The sequence below is a fragment of the Rhododendron vialii genome, chromosome 9a (assembly GCF_030253575.1).
Source record: "Rhododendron vialii isolate Sample 1 chromosome 9a, ASM3025357v1".
Taxonomy (NCBI): Eukaryota; Viridiplantae; Streptophyta; class Magnoliopsida; order Ericales; family Ericaceae; genus Rhododendron; species Rhododendron vialii.
In genome coordinates this window covers 27,550,279-27,567,590 of record NC_080565.1, presented here as the reverse complement: position 1 = coordinate 27,567,590, position 17,312 = coordinate 27,550,279, and the positions used below count along the sequence as shown (strand labels likewise).

Genomic DNA, 17,312 nt, shown 5'->3' with positions numbered 1-17,312 from the left:
TTGTCTGCCATCAATACACTGAATGAGACCAATTATGAGGATTGGAATGAGTCACTTATGGTGAACTTGGCCATTATGAATTTGGATTTGACCATAAGGGAGAAAGCATCACCTAATGTAGAGACCCGTATTTTAGGGCCGTATTTTTTTTTAAGAAATATTAAAATTATCGAGTAATGACGTAAATTGTGGAAATTTGAATAAAGGCATGGTTATAAGATTAGGGGATCAATGTGACATAATTGCAAGTGCAGGTGTGAAAGTGTGATAAGTATATATGTATATGTATATGGGCGTACAGGAAAAAAACCATTTTTTCCCCTTTTCCTTTTCAGAAATCCTATTGGTACCGACGGTACCCATAGGGAAAATGCACCGACGGCCACCGGACGGCCGTCTCCGGTCACCGGACGGCCGATCCGAGCCGTCCAAAAATTTTAAAAAATAAAACCGAGTGGCCTCACGCGAGAATCAATGGCATCCGAGGTGTGTAGGGTACTTGATCCGAGTACCCCTTTTTCGTGTATATACACGTATATACAAATATACACGAAAAATGGGTGCTCGGATCAAGTACCCTACACACCTCGGATGCCATTGATTCTCGCGTGAGGCCACTCGGTTTTATTTTTTAAAATTTTTGGACGGCTCGGATCGGCCGTCCGGTGACCGGAGACGGCCGTCCGGTGGCCGTCGGTGCATTTTCCCTATGGGTACCGTCGGTACCCATAGCAGTACTCTTTCCTTTTTTTCCTTTCTTTCTCTCGGCTCTCTCCCTCCACTTCTCTCCTCGATTTCATCTACTTAGAGCGTGATTCCGAACAAAGCCCAAGAATTAAAGTCGTTATACGGCGCATGGGCTTTCCGAATATCCAAGAAAAATCATGATCGGACCGCGTGGGAGCTTGGTTGACTTGGTCAAAGGTTCGGGTTTTGCTCAAAACCCATGAGGTAGGGATCTCTTACTCTTGTTATGCGTTTATACGGTGTTTACGTACCTAGATCGTGCTTTGTTTCGTTGTTTGAGGTTGTTTGTTCCATTTCCGAAATTCTGCAGAAACAGGGTCTTTGTTTTTGGGGTTTTACGCCTTCTTAAACTCATGATTGAATTTTGGTTCCTTCGTATGAAATAGAGTAGACTTAGAGCCCGTTCTAATGCCGCTGGAATCACTTGAAACCGTTGAGAATTGAATTTATGGTGATATCTAGAATACTGGTCTGCAATCTGTCTCGTTTTCTGGGTTTCAGCCCACTTCGAACGGCCATAACTTCCTCGTCCGATGTCCGTTTTAGGCAAACTTTATATCGGTTCGAAGATCTTGAAGTCAGCTTTCATTTGCCACTGGAATCGTCTTAAAACTCTTAGTACACAAAAAGTTATGACCGATTGAGTGGAGGTATGTCAATCTGTCAGGCAGATTCGTGTAGCCTCGGTAAACCCCTGTTTAACCACCCTTGGAGTGCAGATTTGACTAGGGTTCCTTTGCGTCTTTCAAAGTTCATTCAATCGCCCAACTATTGGGACTGGAATCACTCAAAAATATTAAGAACTCAATTTGTAGTGATTTTTAGAAGATTGAACTGAAATCTGGAAATTTGGGCAGCGTACAGGGCTGCGGGTTTTTCATCGTTTGTTATAGCTAAATGACGCTATTGGTTATGGATCCTTATGGGTTTTAAAGATTGGTAAGTTGGTGATGTTTTGGCGTTGGAATCATTGAAAAATATTGAGTATGTTATTTTTAATAAATTTTTGAATACGGACTACTCTGCTGAAAATTAGAATATCTGACAATCATTCCTAAGCTTGAAAGATCGTATCGTACGACTCGTCGAACGTATCTGTGCCATTGGTTTTTCGTTAGCATAGTTGGAGTATCGTCGTAAAGGCTATAGTAGCGTGAAGGAGTCTGTGAACGTCGTAGACTATAAGAAATGTTGTGACGTGCTTAATTGGTAGAGGAGTACTTGTTTGATTAAATTGATTAAATGACTTTTGAATTCGATTGAATGATTTGATGTTTGTGGAACGCGGAATGAACGTGATGACAAATAGTCACAAAGAGATCTTTCAGGGCTCTTAAATGAGTAAATGCCTGGCAGGAGCTATATGCTCAAATCGTATAATTTCAGGGCTCTTAAATGAGTAAATGCCTGGCAGGAGCTATATGCTCAAATCGTATAATTTCAGGGCTCTTAAATGAGTAAATGCCTGGCAGGAGCTATATGCTCATATCATACGCTTTCAGGGCTCGTTATCGAGTAAGTGCCTGGCAGGAGCTTAGGCTCAGACACATTACATGAAATTGGTGTATGAAGTTGATGAAAGAGATTCTGGTGACTGATGATAATGAGAAATGGGATTTGGTGATGAAATGTGGAATGTGAAAGATTGTGAAATTGTACGAGATGTAATGAACGGTACTAAAGCTGTTGTTTATTTACTTAGAATGATGTAGGAATATTGGTGGTCCTTGTTTGACATATGAGCAGATAGATCCTTCATATAGGTCGCCTAGAATCCCTGACCATAGTGTGCCGCTGTTGACAGTCTTGTGTACTTGGGCTTATCTGTCGTTACTCTCTCACTCTAGATGCATAACTCATCATATTTTCCTATAACTTGCGTATAGATTTCTCTACTGGGCACGTGTATGCTCAAACCCTATCATTTTCAGGTACAAAAATAAGGAAGTTGGCATGGCGTGCATATCGTGCTTATTGATCATGTCTTTCAAAGGTATAAAAGAGGCGATTATTCGCATTTGATTCGAAAGGAGTATTTTTGGAAAGACATTTGTTAGAACTGTAATATTATTTTCTTCGGACATTGGTATTTCTATAACTTGGGGCCTCGAGCCAGGGATGTACTCATTGAATTTTATTTGAGAACAGTGAACAGAAAGGTCTTTTGGGGTATTATTTGTATTACAGTGAGGACTTTATTTATTAAAAGTGTTTATTATTTATGTCGAAAATCAAGGGCGTGACACCTAAGCTCACGGCTGAAAGTTCCGCTGAAGCAAAAGCTTATTATGAAAGGTGGGAGCATTCAAACCGTACTTGTCTCATGATTATGAAATTTACTATGGACAAGTCTATTAAACAATGTGTTCCTGATAACGAAAATACTAAGGCTTACTTGACTGCTGTTGGCACGCATTTTACCAAGTTTGACAAAGCTGAGAAAGCAACCTATATGCGATTGCTCACTTCAAAAGGCTATGATGTTTCAAGTGGTGTCCGTGAGCACATCATGAAGCGAACACACTATTATAACAAGTTGAAGGACATGAAAGTTGAGCTAGCTGAAGATTTCTTGGTGTGGACAGTTCTTGAATCTCTTCTTACAAAATTTGATGGTCTCAAATCTGCCTAGAATGCTCAGAAGGGAGAGTGGAACCTGAATGAGATGACTGCAATAGTCACACAAGAGGAAGCAGGATTCAAGGAAACCAAAAGGGCCAAGTTTGAAAGTGTTTTTGTTGTTACTAATGATAGTGGTTCTCACAATAGCAAGAACTTCAAGTCTGAGAACAATAGTAATAAGTCTCATCCCAATAAGAAGCATGGGAAATCTACTCAGCAAGCTGCGCCACTGAGTCTAGTTGAGCCTAAGCCTGATGGCTTTAAAGGAAACTGTCTCTTTTGTCATGTCTATGGTCACAAAAAGGTGGATTGTAGGAAATTCAAAGCTTGGTCGGAGAAGAAAGGAATTTAGAAGCAGCCGGAAGCCAAATGAATGAGTGTTGATGGTGAACATATGGAATGGAGTAATGGAGCGCTTATGTGAGTGGTTAGACTTCCATTATCCTCTGGACATATTTTGGAACTAAGGGATGTAGCTTTTGTATCCTCTATTGGAAAAAACCTAATATCTGTATCTCTTTTGGATCGATGTGGATACACTTTTGGAAATGGACATGTTAGCTTGTATTATAACTCTCTTGTTGTTGGTTCTGGCACTCTATCTGATGGTCTGTACATGGTTGATTCATCTTCAGATTTTGGTTTGTGCTGTTTTTCTTGAAGTTTGATAAGTTGGTCACCTCTTGTGGCTTTAAGGAGAACATTGCAGATCAGTGTATATACCTGAAGGTCAGTGGGAGTAGTTATATTTTTCTTGTCTTGTATGTCGATGATATTCTACTTCGCTACTAATGATACTGCATTTTTGACTGAGACAAAGCAATTACTCTTTATGCTTTTGATGTGAGGGATCTTGGTGAGGTATCTTATGTTTTGGGTATCCAAATCCTTCGTGATAGAACAAATGGTATTCTTGGCTTGTCTCAGAAAAACCTACATTGACAGAATTTTGAGAAGGTTTATCATGTAGTCCTGTTCTCTCCGAAAAACACCTATTGTGAAAGGGTACCAAGGTTTTTGTGCTTACTTCCGATGCTCCAATATTCTGAATGTGGTTGGATACACTAATGTTGATTATGCTGGTTGTATAGACGACAGAAAATTCACCTCTGGTTATGTGTTTATGATAGTAGATGGAGCTGTATCTTGAAAAGTGTCAAATCGACACTTACAGCTACCTTATCTATGGAGGCAGAGTACATAGCTTGTTATGAAGCTACTTGTCATGTATTTTCGCTGTGCAATTTTGTTTCTTGGGTTAGGAATTGTTGATTCCATTTCGAAACCACTAAAGATATTTTGTGATAACCCTGCTGCAGTTTTATAAATGTTGAACACTTTTTCACAGAGCAAATGTTGGTTGATCCACTAACTAAAGGTTTAGCTCCTAAAGTGTTTAAAGAGCTTGCGACTCATATGAGATTGGTTGAGTCTTCTGTTGTTTTTGCTTAGTGGGAGTTTTGTATATTGTAATCGGTTGCTACTGTGTTAATAGTGATATTTTGGTTGATCATACTCTCGAGAATTTATGTATGCATGCGATGATCAATGTTTATTGCCATATGTTGTTGGGTGTGCATTTTTGTTAGCTATGGCATTCCTGAGCTTATTGCCATATTTGTTGGGCATGCAATTTTGTTAATTATGGCATTATTGGTGCTAGAATATTCTGAGATATTTGGACCCAATCTTAGTAGGCATAGTGTCTTGGGCGAACACATGGATCTTGTGGAAATTTGATGTGTTGATCACCTTTGGTATATTTTCCACACCACACTTTCGTACTACCATCTATGTCATTTGTTGTAAGTGTTTTGTTGCGTGCTTTGCATCCTGTCGATGCATTGATTTACATGACCGGATACTTATGTATCCCTTATGGACACATGAATGGTTTTGGGCGCTGACTCATATTTGATAGTCTATGTTGTGGCCACTTATTAGCTAATCCGGATATATGTTTGCTTATATCGTTATAAAGCACTTTTCTGTCTTACATAATGATATATGTTGTCCAAGTCGGAGAATGTTAGATTTATTCCAATTTTGTGGACTAGCATATTTCATTTATGTTTAAAGGTTCCGGATTAATTCGACTATCAAATTTATCGGAGTATTTGTTTAGACCTATTTGGTTAGTGATCACCATTTCGTAATGGGTCATTTTGGTGCACCTAATTTTTTAGTATGTATTTTGTTAAGTGTGAGCCTGGCGCTATATGGTTAATTTGGACCCATAATAGGCTGGGCCATTTTATAAGCACAAGAGGAGATCTTACTCCCATCCTCATATATTTGTGTGTCTAGCCCATTAAGACACACGGCTTTTGAGAAAAGAGGGAAGGGAGTAGCTACTCCTCGCTGGAGAAAAATTGGTACGCACTGTACACGTGGGTTTCACTCTTCTTCAGCCATCTCAAAATCAGATTCACTTAGCCACTCAAAATTTCACTTATGGCTTCATCAAGCTCTTCAGGTATGTTGCAGATTAAGGTTTATTCACATGCTATGGATTGGAGCAAGATATTAGGGTTTGTTACTATGAAAATTCCAACATCCGGTGCCAAAAGGGAAAAGGGAATTGACTTCAGGTTGACTTGAATATCAAAATAAAAACAAGTATGGAATGCAGTTTGCATAGCAACAAAAAGGAGAACTTTCGATGCATTGATTGGACCAGATAAATAGATGCATCGGCTTCAAGTTCCTAGATCACCATGATCAAGTTCCTTCGCGTGACGAATGTTATGGAGAAAAAGAAACAATCAATTCAGAGCGATTTACGCTGCATATTCTAAACGTTTGAGCTAAACTAGTAGTTAACTAAATGAAAAAATGCAAAAAGGAAACTTCCATGATGGAGCAAACTGACATGGATTAAACAATATTTTCAGATGTCATTACCTTCGTTCTCATTTGTGCACCCGAAACGCGTGATATCACGAGTGCATCTCCTCCCCTTGTTTCGACACTGTTGACATTCGTTGGACACATGAAACCTAATAGAGAACACAGAAGCCAACACAGAGAAGACATCACTGGCATCTCTGCTTCCGAGTTCCCATACCCTTGGCAATTCAAAAGCCAAACAGTTAAGACCAACACTGGCATTACTCGGGACACTAGAATGATAAGGATACTTATAGTAGACAGTGTATCCACTGCAGCCTCTGTAACTGTCATTGCCACGAAAATACTCATCCTGTTTCTTGTCAAGTTCAGGGCTTGTGGTAGTGCATTTGAACAAGGTGAGACCAGGTGATATTGTGAAAGAAATATAAGGTCTAATGGGAAGAGTCGAGCCCAAGTAAAACCCGAAAACATCGCAACCATTTGTCCTAATGAGGTTCCCTAGATTTGGGTCATTAACCCTAATGGAATTTTCAGAGACATTGATAGTATCAAGGTCATACAATACGTCCTTTGTTTCCAAACTGAGTTTTGGAACTGGGTCTGTGCAATTTTGTACGGTATAGAGTCCACAATTGGGGAATGTGGAGTTGGACAGAGGGTATCTGATTTGGCCAAGAGTTCTACAGTTGAAGGAGTCTGGACATTTTCCAGAAGAGTGATGAAGAAACAGTAGGTGAAAGAGAAGAAAGAGTGCCAAAACAGAGGGAACACCCATTTTGGTTGCCCAGTTTAGCAAATATGGAATAATAAACAACCAACAAAATGGAGAGGAAGAAACAAGTTTTCTTTGTTCAAAAAAGGTAGTGCTCTCTTTCTTCTTTTTTTCCGTGAATTTTAGTGAAGAAATAGAGGGTGTTTCTCTGCTTGACTCGCAAGTCGACTTGGAAATATTATTGGAGGAGGCTAGGACAAGAACCAGAAGAGTGAATGACCAGCAGATGAGGGACAAGAAAGCAAGCTACTAAAAAAGTGGGAGAATCCATTTTTAATTCCCAATTTTGCACGACAAAAACAAACCTCATAGTTTAAGAACGAAATTCCCCCTCCCTTTTATTTGGGAGGGGGTGAGATTCTTTTTGTAGAAATGAAGGAGCCAAACACAATTGTTTAAGATTTTAAGGTTGACACGCCAGTTGACTTGGAAATGCTGTAATCTTGCGGAAGTCATCGGAAAAAGGGGGGTGGGCTAATTTCTTCTTCTACATTGGAACGGTCGGTAGGAAAAAATACTCCATTGATGGGTACTTGGGAGTTTCCTGCTCTCCTTCCTCATTGACCCACCACCACTATGGCGACCTTGACCCATTGACTTCTCTCTCTCTCTCTCTGAATCAATCAGTTTGTAAGTTGAATGAAACTGTAAAGCCAAAGGAGTCTATTGAGGAAATTAAAGCTGTGGTTTACCAGTGAAACGTGCAAAACAGCATATGGGAAGTCTTGGTCTGATACTCTGATTTACACATAGGAGTGTACTCCGGGGCAAAAGAAAAAATCTGGATAGAGATCCTAAGGTGAATGGAGTCAAGCATAGAAAAACCACTTGCCAAATTGATTCACTCGTTTGGTTGCACTTGAAAAAGTAGATGAGCCCGGCTGATAAATTTGTTTGGCCCGAAAAGATAATTTTGTGGGCTAGTATTTTTTTTGTTAGAAGATTCTACGCTTGGCACATGTTTTTTAAAGAGACGAGGAAGAAGCCAACGGAAGTAGTGAACATGCTAGTGCGAAGTGAGAACATACAAATGAAAAAAAAACCGGTAAAAATGCTCCATAAGTTCTTGTATCATTTTAATCCATAGATGTTGCTATCAAAATCCACCATGATTGATCATGTAACTTTTGAAATGTGTCAATAGGACTACATGTAGAACATAAGACATATAAAGAAGAAAAAGAATAGGAGAACCATGTTTCCTACAAAGCCACTGACATTCAATATGGAAAAGGCATTTTGTTGAACATGTTAGAAGCATTTCCACCAATACAGAACATGGGTGCGGCTGGAATATTTTGTGGGTTTTCGCACTCGGAAAAGATCTGCCACGTGGGAATATAGTATGAACAAATGTTCATCACGATTGGTATTAGTATTATCTCTGTTTTTTCCGGCGAGAGAGAGAAGGTTGACTCACCTTCGCGGCCCTGCGAGGAGAGAGAGAGAGAAGGTTGACTCACCTTCACGGCCCTGCGAGGAATTTAAAAGTGTCATCCTCGTCATCCATCCTACCCTTTCCCGTCTCAAATTCTACGTTGAGTCACCTACCCGAGAATGCCTTTGATTGGGAGGGGTGCCTACTGCGTGAATAGAGTGCAGAGGGAACTCATATTCAAGAGAGAGTGTGGAGAAGAAGACAATTCCAAATCTGGTTGGGCAAATATATTGTCATTGTATGCGGTTCAAACCAAAGTGACCTTAGGGACGTACCGACAGTTGTGATAGATAACCAAAGGGTGCCACCACGATTGGAAGATGGAGCACAACGGAAGATGGTTCAGTTGGGGCAGGTATTAAGGGCATTTTTGAAAAATAAAAAGTAAGAAACACGTTCATACATTTAAAAGTTACTAGCAAAGATGTACGGGCGATGCACGTGGAAGCTAGCGAAGTAAATGCCATAAAGATCTCAGTAACTAATGTTTTCCTACTACTATTAAACGTGCTTCGATCATCTACAAAAATTTGGAATTTGGGACCCTCCCAATTCAGAGCAAGCTTCATATACGTACAATTAAGCAAATAGAGATTACAACTGCAAATACTAAAAGGGAGTCTTTGTTTATTTTGTAATTCCTATAACCACAATCATATATTGTGCTTCGGCTAAGCCAACCTACAGGGTTATCAATACGGAGCTATTGAGCAAACTATTGAGCTTCATTTTGTCATATGTTTTTTTTCTTCTAAAATTAATTGGAAAGGAATAACTGTTACCGCAGGTCCGCAACATCTCCATAGCTTAATCTCATAGTCGGTAATGTTTTTGCAATGGTTTCTAGAAAAGGTAGAAGTTCGAAACACCTTTTTTTTTTTTTTTTTGGTATCATTGACTTAATTTTCTCACTTCTGAGTTAGTAGTTTTATTTTATTTTATGGGAATTGTTGTCATCTAAAGACCCGCTTTGTTTTCAACTATTTCTTCCATTTCTGATTGTTAGTATAGTGTGGGAACCTATGCTTTTGTCAACAACAGTGCATACCACAAAGCCAGAACTGGCAACTTTTAGCACAAAAATACCGGCAATTTGTTCAAACCACACTTTGGACTTGAGGGAAATGAGTGGCGAAAATCCAAGTTCTGATTCCAGTTGTGGTATGGCAGGGGCTCATGTCTTTCCCATAAAGTACTTCCAAAGTCTGACATCCATAGCGTAATTGGTTTTGGAATTAAAAAAAAACTTTAAATTTTCGGTTTGGTTTGGGTTACTTGACTTTTAACCCCAAGCCCAACCAAACCGAACCGAAACCTTAAATCTAAAAGGCACCGAACCGAACCGCAGTGAAAAGGGAGCCTTTTCAAACCCAACACTGCTATGCCCACCGCACGGGGATGTAGTGGCAGTCCACCACACATGCTAGTGGGACCCACTCTGGGCACCAGAAAAATACAAAAAAAAAATCTCTAAATTATAAACTGGATGAAGATTTGAGACTACGAATCTAAACCTGTAAACCCTAACTTACAGTGGATTCAGACTTGGAGTTCAAGATTACGCTCAAAACCTCAAGAAGTATACATATTTTCAATCATAAAGACAGGTTTCAAAATATATATCTAGCTTGTATTCCTCACAAAAGAACTTTTTTTTAAGGCATTGTAAGTAAGAATATCCTTTCAACACTTTGAAATAACAAAATTAAAGCCAAGCCAAAGCATCCAACAGGCCATTGAAGTTTGATAAATCAAATTTATGAATCCTTAATTCACACGGTCAGGGTCTTTTTCAAAGTCCACTTGTTCTTTTCTAAAGTCCAATAAATACAATAAACTCTATTTATTTGCTTATATGAAGTTTGCAAACAGGACCACTTTTTCTGGGACAGCCGTTTCGATTAATGATGGATAACTCCATCTATCCATCACAATACTTTTATTATAGCATCCCAACTTTCTCTGTTATTGTTAAATTGTTTCAAGGCCATATTTTGTCAAACTGTTTGTGTGGAAATTATGGTCTATAGAGTTGTCGACATTGGTGGGCGGAGCCTTTCGAAGGGGGAAAGTGTTTGCAATCGAAGGCAGGGAAGAAAGTTGAATACATGCCTTATAAAGAACTCAAAGGCACAATTTGTCAAACAGTTTGTGAGCGAAATTATGGTCTATAGAGTTGTTGACATTGGCGGCCGGTGTCTTTGGAAGGGGGAAAGGGGAGAGTATTTGCAATCAAAGGCAGAGAGGAAAGTTGAATACATGCCTTACCTGATTTGGCCTTCTGTTGGAATACACTTGAGTTCAGACCGGTGTGTTGGTGTAGTTGGAGCCTTGGTCATCGGCCGGTGGAGTTAAGCGGAGAACGGGGTTGATGGAGGGAGGTTAATGCTTTTTTTTTTAGGCCAGGGGAGGTAGTTAGTGTGTTGTATCGTATTCCAAGTGTACATTGCACTTTGTCGGTTTCGTTCAAGTGCGGCACTGTGTCGGTTGGGAAGAGACTTGGGGTGGGGCTGGTTCAAGTGTTGCAATGTCGGTTGGGAAGAGGCATGGAGTGGGGCTGGGATTAATTGCAAGTGCAAGGGGCATTTGTGGAAAGATAAGTATAGGAAACACCTTGTACATTTAAAAGAAGTAGTATAGATTAAAAGTAGTATAGATTACTAGGTTTCTCTTTGAAGCTTATTGGCTTTACTTCTCCCGGAAAACAAAAGCCGTGAGTGCATGCTTTTGGTGGAGAAGAGAGTGTGCATTAGTGTGTGCGAGTGTATAGTGTTACGATCCAGAGGAAAAGCGCCAAGTGCAGATTTGTTCCTATTTTTCGGCATCTTGTACGGGCATATTTGGGGTTGGTTTCTTCTTGTTTTGGGCTCTCCATTTCAGCTTGATTGAGAGGGTTTTTTGCATCCGTTTTGGGTAAGATCTTTCCAGTACAATAGTTGTGGTTTGGTGGATAGGATGTTTGTGAGATCTTTGTAAACCCTTTATAAATCTTGCTGATCGTGGAAATTTCTCTCTCCTAGGCATTGAGGCCGAACCACGTATATTGTGTGTTCTTCGTACTTGTGCGTGCTTATTAATTTTTATTGCGCTTCAGTTTGAGGGTGAGATTTGTTGTGTCGAAAACGAAATTGAGAATATAACAAATCAACAAGTAATAAACAAGAACACAAAGATGTATGTGGTTCCGCTCAAGCACAAAGCAAGAACGTACTCCACGGAAAAAAGAGCAAAATGATTCACTATAAACGGGGAGAGAAACAAAGAGCCAATTATACCCGTAACTCTCAATGAAGCACTAAACAGATATCTAGGAACAAATCTTTGGTGGAACCCAAAAGAGAGACACAAACCCTTTGTGGAACCCTAAGAGATGAATAAAACCCTAATATCTAAGCCCTTGAACAAAAAAACCATAACCCTAGGAACTCCTAAGGTCTTTATTTATGGGGAAGCACTAAATAAATCTAAACCAAATAGGAATAGGAATCCTAGTCAATTTAGGAACTCTAGTTAATTTCCAACAAATCTCCACCTTGACTTGAATTCCATCGAACTCAATACTATAGGTAATCCTATCCTTCAATTGCTAATCTCCCCCAAAAGCCCCCCACGAGGCAATACCAATGGTACAAACGAGCAAGGCTCAAACACACCTGCTTGACCTTATACACACGACTCAGGAAACCCAGCCGCACATGCCTTTAAATTGAGCTTGCATCTTCCAACGGGCACCTCCCACCCAACGCATCCCTCTTGGATACACACGAAAATCTGCTCAAACTCCCCACGGAGTTAATTACTGACTCCACCACGGAGTTAAAAATCCAACCCTGAGTCAACCTCGAATTCACTGATGAATAACCCAAAGATATGTAGCACCCACAATCGTACTTCCATCAAGCACATAGAGATTATTCGATTTCTGACCCTTCATCAAAACACGAGCACCCTTCGAAACCCTCAAGACTCCACCTTCAGCGGAATGCTTCCAACCCAAATAGTCAAGAGTACCCAAAGAGATAAGGTTCCTCTTCAAATCTGGTACATGTCGAACACCAAACAACGTCCTCACAAACCCATCTTGCGTTTTGACTTTAACTGTTCTAATTCCAACAATCATATAGGGCATGTTATTCCCCATAAAAATTGTACCACAGCTGACCGATTCATAAGTATCGAACCAATATTTTTTGGACACATGTGGTAAGAACATCCGGAGTCCAGAATCCATTCGGTATTCGAACAGACATCACCGACACTCATAGAAAGATCCAAAAGTGAATCATCGAAATCATCTTCAACAATACCAACAACACCCTTCTCTTTAAACTTGTCTTTATTTTTCAACTGAGGACAATTTCTCACCATTTCCCGTATTTTCTATAGTAAAAACACTTTATTTTCTAATTTGTGGAGCGAGAGCCAGAAACCCCTCTACTGCCATTATCCCTCTCAGAAGTTCTTTCTTGTACCATCAAATCCTGAGCATCAAAATCACCACCCTCACCGATACTTTTTTCCTCAATTCTTTGAAATACAAACTAGACTTAACGTCCTCCATGAAAATCGTATCCCTCCCATACAATAAGGTAGTAAAAAAGTGCTCATAAGATGCAGGTAAAGAACACAAAACAATAAGGGCTTGATTTTCATCATCAATCACAACATCAATTTTTTTTAAATCTATAATAATTCGATTTAACTCATCTAGATGGTCTTTTACGGGCATTCCTTCCCTCATACGAAACATATAAAGACGTTGCTTCAAATACAACCGGTTGGTAAGAGATTTTCGTCATATAGATGCTTTCCAACTTCAACCAAATACCAGCAGTCGTATCCTTTTCCCCGACCTCGCGAAGCACATCATCGGCTAAACACAACTGAATCGGACTACGTGTCTTCGCATCAAGATCCTCAAACACACTATCCTGCATATTAGCAGGCTTCTTTGATTTTTCCAATAAAATCTTGTGTAATTCTTTTTGAACAAGCAAAACCTTCATCTTAATACACCATAAACTGAAGCTAATGCTTTGCCCATCAAACTTCGCAATTTCAAAATGAGTCGCCATTGAAATGATCACCAATTGTACAATACATAGCGGAAAATAAAAGCCTAAGATTGAAACCCAGTGCTCTGATACCAATTTGTTGTGCCAAAAACGAAATTGAGAATATAACAAATCAATAAGCAATAAATAAGAACACAAAGATATACGTGTTTCCGCTCAAGTACAAAACAAGAACGAACTCCAAGGGGAAAAGAGCAAAAGGATTCACTATAAACGGGGAGAGAAACAGAGAGCTGGCTATACCCGTAACTCTCAATGAAGCACCAAAAAAATATCTAGCGACAAATCTCTGGTCGAACCCAAAAAGGAGACACAAACTCTTGGTAGAACCCTAAGAGATGAATAAAACCCTAATATCTAAGCCCTTAAACAAAAGAACCATAACCCTAGGAACCCCTAAGGTCTCTATTTATTGGAAAGTACTAAATAAATCTAAACCAAATAGGAATAGAAATCCTAGTCAATTTAGGAATTCTACTCAATTTCCAACAAGATTTATTTAGGGGAAAAAAATCCCAACAAACCATATATATGTTCCTGAGGCCCCGTTTTCACTAACAAAAAATACTAAAAACTTAACGCATTTTACCATCTCATTTCTGCCAATAAAAAACACTAAAACCTTAATGCATTTTATCAACTGGTTTCCACTAATTAAAAAGTTTTTACCAACTCAACAACTTTTTCACTCACATACCCCGCAAAAACTTTTTCACTACCGGAAACAACTTAACATTTATCAACAACTTATTCATTATTGAAAACACCTACCAACTTTTTAACGACAAATAAAAATTTACTAATTTTTCCATACAAGAAACACCCCTTAGTAGCACCCGGGTGTGCTTTCCTAGCATACCACTCTTTCAAAACTTAGGCCCTTATTTGCAGCGGTCGATAATCCGATGACTGGTTCGAGCATAGCGTAGCTTAGAAGTTCGTATTAGAATGAGATAAGTCATTTTTCAACTTTTTATAGAATAATAATGTAAGAAAATAATGTGATAATAATGTCGTTGTAATGATTTGGTATCTTTGTGGCATAGCTGTACAAATAGATTACTGATTTAAATTATTTTACGTTCAATGCTAGTCATTTGGTTTAAATAATGTCCACAATTTACAAAGTCAAAGTTAGCTATCAAATCAGCAATAAAAGAAAAGTACAACATTATTTGAAAGTAATTTTACCTCATTGGTGAGTGGGGAACATAGATTTTGCAAGAAAAAATGTTAAATTATGACTGACTAGCGGGGATGGTGTAATTGTCTTAGACAGTAAAAAAATTGGCTTCATTTGTAGCTTTGGAAAAAATGCGTTCATCGAGAAGCAATAAACTTCCTATATGTTTTCAAAAACCTCTCAATTAAAGGAAATGTTGTCCTTCTTCAAAATAAAAATAAAAATTTGTTGTCTTCGATAGAAAAATCCAACAAGTTCCAAAGATGATAGGTGAAATCAATATGCAGAAAATGATAAAGACTTTTTTTTTTTTAACAGCGAAACAAAGATTCTATTAATCAAATGTACATGATACAAGAGATTCAAAGGACAAGAGTAAAAACATCACAACCGGAGACAAGCATCCCAACTATATATGTTGGCACCAAAACCTCCCTACAATCATATGGTACTCGGGCCCAAAAGGAAATACAGTTGGCAATAGATCAACCAAACCTTGGAAGAAAGAAAATTAAACAAATTACAAGAAAATGGAATCAATCCCCCGGAAACTGAGAATGGATCTGAAACAGTCCAGACTAAGTAAACATAACGGAAGTTTGATCACCACCAAAAACAGAGCCACCAAGAGCAGCTCCCTATGTATTCTGAAACCACCTTGCTTTGGATGTTGCAGCAGCAGATGATGGATATTATAATTCGACCAAGATTGAAGATGGCATCAAGAGTAGAACAAGAGATTTGTATATCACAAACTGTGAAGAGATCCCACGGCTTAGAAAAAGTAGCAGCAGCACTTTGAGAGTTTGTTGCTCAGACGCGCATCACAATGAAAATCGTCACTTAAAATGTAACTACTATCTAAGAACGGGAGGACATGCAGAAGGTTTTGAAGTGTCAAAAGAAGTTGTCTACAGCGTTTGTATAGATACAAAGCCTCTGTTCTAATGAACACTAGCATCCGGGGCACAGACGTTCATTCTAGTAAGGAATGTGTCATGTGAAAAAATTAAAAGATTGGATCAAACACTTGCGCATATTGGATTGAGCTGATTTTTCACGGCCCACTCGGGAATTTTTTATTTTTTTTAAAATTATTGAACCAATAATGATATAGGTACTGACGGCCGGGGAGGGAAATCGTACCGACCTGCCGCGCCGGGTCATCTCCGACCACCGGACAGCTGATCCGATCTGTCCAAAAATTTTAAAATAAAAAACTGAGGGGACCCTACGTGGGAATCAACGGCATCCGAGCTGTGTAGGGTGCTTGATCCGAGCACCCCTTTTTCGTGTATATCGCTCGGTTTTTTTTTATAGAATTTTTGGACCGCTCGGATCGGTCGCCCGGTGGCCGGAGACAGCCCCAATGCGGCCGATCGATACGATTTCCCTCCCGGCCGGTCGGTACTCATAGCAGCACTCTGATTGAACGGCTCGGATCATCAGTGCGGGACCCGAAGTGAACCCTGTGTGCCCGTCGGTCCCCTTAGCATTAGTGATAAATTTACTCTAAACTCCCTTTGTGTGAGTATTTATCAGAATATTTCACAGAGGGCTTAATTTTTACATCATCTTTTTGTGCAAATAGACCTCTTTCTGTTAATTATAAGGTGAAATTACTTTTGAAAGTCGAAACAAAAATTTTATTGATCTGAAAAGGGTTTACACAACAAGCCCTTGTTGGCAAGAAGCCAACAAAGAAAACACCCGGTGGGCCTTACCCAAAACTTCTAAAGGGTCTATACTGGTGAAAAATGTAACATGAAAGCCAACAAATAACTTGTAACTCAAATACATCTATAAGCCCAAAATAGGCCTATAGACAACATAGGTCATGCCAAAAACCATGAGAACCACCCGTAGACAATATAGGCTAGCCTAAACAAAACAAACCCTAGCCCAAACACCTAATCCAAACCCTAATCCTCCCACAGCCACCCTCACTGCTGCCGCCCACCACCCTAGACAAACCACCACCACACAACAAACCAGAGCAGTAGCCTGCCAAAGAGCCACCAAACGCCACTACAAGAAAAATGAGAATATGTGACGAAATGGTGGTGAGGAAAGTAGATTTCGTCTCCAAATATACCTATTTTGTGAAGAAAATATTTTTTCGTCACCAATTAAGAGGGCAAAAAAATTTAAAGACCTTTTAACTTTCGTCTCTGATCTTCTTCGATTTCAATCTCTTCCTCTCAAATTCCTAACATAGTCTAAAATCTCTCTCTCTCTCTCTCTCTCTACAATTCTGGTTAATTGTCCGGACAGGGTAATGAGTTTGCAACAGCAGATCGGAGCTCTATCGGTAAAATGATGTCGGCAGAATCATGCATCATTTCCGGCGACATGATTCCGGCAACGGTGAGCGCGTCACCCAGGTGGAGGTTACTGATGTAACATGTTTACTTTTGTTTTTTTCATTTTTGTGGTAGTTCTATTTTTTTGTTGGATAATGTTCATGACCTATTAGGTATTTAAGTTGACCCAATTGAAACTCAATTAAGATCCAATTGAAACCCAATTAAGACCCAATAATAAATAGGTTAGATGAGTTTGGACCCATTCTAACCTAATTAATATATGAGTTGGGTTGGATCTATTTTTTAGTAAGTGGAT

The 17,312-nt window shown here is 39.3% G+C and overlaps 1 long non-coding RNA gene across 1 annotated transcript; it reads left to right on the top strand.

The window, feature by feature from the left end:
• Positions 1 to 735: 735 nt before the first annotated feature.
• Positions 736 to 2,978, top strand: LOC131302122 (uncharacterized). The gene is made up of 2 exons (XR_009191602.1): positions 736 to 951; positions 2,679 to 2,978. It is a non-coding gene; the product is annotated as an uncharacterized LOC131302122 (long non-coding RNA).
• Positions 2,979 to 17,312: the final 14,334 nt, after the last annotated feature.